Source organism: Coregonus clupeaformis, chromosome 18 (genome assembly GCF_020615455.1).
Source record: "Coregonus clupeaformis isolate EN_2021a chromosome 18, ASM2061545v1, whole genome shotgun sequence".
Taxonomy (NCBI): domain Eukaryota; kingdom Metazoa; phylum Chordata; class Actinopteri; order Salmoniformes; family Salmonidae; genus Coregonus; species Coregonus clupeaformis.
In genome coordinates this window covers 28,183,915-28,186,118 of record NC_059209.1, presented here as the reverse complement: position 1 = coordinate 28,186,118, position 2,204 = coordinate 28,183,915, and the positions used below count along the sequence as shown (strand labels likewise).

At 41.2% G+C, this 2,204-nt stretch overlaps 1 non-coding gene across 1 annotated transcript; it reads left to right on the top strand.

The window, feature by feature from the left end:
- Positions 1-104: 104 nt before the first annotated feature.
- trnac-gca lies at positions 105-180 on the top strand. The gene has a single exon. It is a non-coding gene; the product is annotated as a tRNA-Cys (tRNA).
- The last annotated feature ends 2,024 nt before the right edge of the window (positions 181-2,204 follow it).

The following is a 2,204-nucleotide window of genomic DNA, read 5'->3' as shown; positions in this document are numbered from 1 at the left end:
ATATATAGAGGCAGTGCTCAGTGACATCACTTCCTGAAACAGAAGATAAAAACATATCAGTTCAGTTCACAATATCAACATTCAAAATATATAACCATATATGAGGCCTCCTGTAGCTCAGTTGGTAGAGCATGGGGCTTGCAGCGCCAGGGTTGTGGGTTCGATTCCCACGGGGGGCCAGTATGAAAAATGTATGCACTCACTAACTGTAAGTCGCTCAGGATAAGAGCGTCTGCTAAATGACTAAAATGGAAATGAGGAATGTGATAAATACTTTTCTTTATTTTCTACATTGTAGAATAATAGTGAAGACATCAAAACTATGAAATAACACATATGGAATCATGTAGTAACCAAAAAAGTGTTATACAAATCAAAATAGCCACCCTTTGCCTTGATGACAGCTTTGCACACTCTTGGCATTCTCTCATCCAGCTTCATGAGGAATGCTTTTCCAACAGTCTTGAAGGTTCCCACATATGCTGAGCACTTGTTGGCTGCTTTTCCTTCACTCTGCGGTCCAACTCATCCCAAACCATCTCAATTGGGTTGAGGTCGAATGATTGTGGAGGCCAGGTCATCTGATGCAGCACTCCATCACTCTCCTTGGTCAAATAGCCCTTTCACAGCCTGGAGGTGTGTTTTGGGTCATTGTCCTGTTGAAAAACAAATGATAGTCCCACTAAGTGCAAACCAGATGGGATGGCGTATCACTGCAGAATGCTGTGGTAGCCATGCTGGTTAAGTGTGCCTTGAATTCTAAATAAATCACAGACAGTGTCACCAGCTAAGCACCCCCACACCATCACACCTCCTCCTCCATGCTTCACGGTGGGAACCACACATGCGGAGATCATCCGTTCACCTACTCTGCGTCTCACAAAGACACGGCGGTTGGAACCAAAAATCTCAAATTAGTACTCATCAGACCAAAGGACAGTTTCCACCGGTCTAATGTCCATTGCTCATGTTTCTTGGCCCAACAAGTCTCCTCTTCTTATTGGTGTTCTTTAGTAGTGGTTTCTTTGCAGCAATTTGACCATGAAGGCCTGAGTCACGCAGTCTCCTCTGAACAGTGGTCCTCTGTAGCTCAATTGGTAGAGCATGGCGCTTGTAACGCCAGGGTAGTGGTTTCGATCCCCTGGGACCACCCATATGTAAAAATGTATGCACACATGACTGTAAGTTGCTTTGGATAAAAGTGTCTGCTAAATGGCATATTATTATTATATTATTATAACAGTTGATGTTGAGATGTGTCTGTTACTTAAACTCTGTGAAGCGTTTATTTGGGCTGCAATCTGAGGTGCAGTTAACTCTAATGAACTTATCCTCTGCAGCAGAGGTAACTCTGGGTCTTACTTATCTGTGGTGGTCCTCATGAGAGCCAGTTTCATCATAGCGCTTGATGATTTTTGCGACTGCACTTGAAAGTTTCCGGATTGACTAACCTTCATGTCTTAAAGTAATAATGGACTGTCGTTTATCTTTGCTTATTTGAGCTGTTCTTGCCATTATATGGACTTGGTCTTTTACCAAATAGGGCTATCTTCTGTATACCACCCCTACCTTGTCACAACACAACTGATTGGCTCAAACGCATTAAGAAATTCCACAAATTAACTTTTAACAAGGCACACTTGTTAATTGAAATGCATTCCAGGTGACTACCTCATGAAGCTGGTTGAGAGAATGCCAAGAGTGTGCAAAGCTATCATCAAGGCAAATGGTGGCTACTTTGAAGAATCTCAAATATAAAATATACTTTGATTTATTTAACACTTGTTTGGTTACTACATGATTCTATATGTGTTTTTTCATAGTTTTGATGTCTTCACTATTATTCTACAATGTAGAAAATAGTAAAAAATAAAGAAAAACCCTGGAATGGGTAGGTGTATCCAAACGTTTGATATACACAGTATTCAATTAGGGTTAAAACAGTAGTTTGGACATTTTAGAACTATAGAAACAGTTTCAAGTCAAACTCCTCATTAAGGCCAAGAGGAGACAGTGTGTTGGGTCTATGGATCCAGAAAGATTGCCTTTGAAGTAGTTTCCTCTCATTATCCCATCCCCTGCATGACATCTTGACCATTTCTATCCCAATGTATCTCAGGGAGGTAATAGGATGTCCAGCTTGTGCAAAATGAACAGCAACAGGGTTTCTCACCTGTCCATATATTACTGCGGTGCTCACTGAT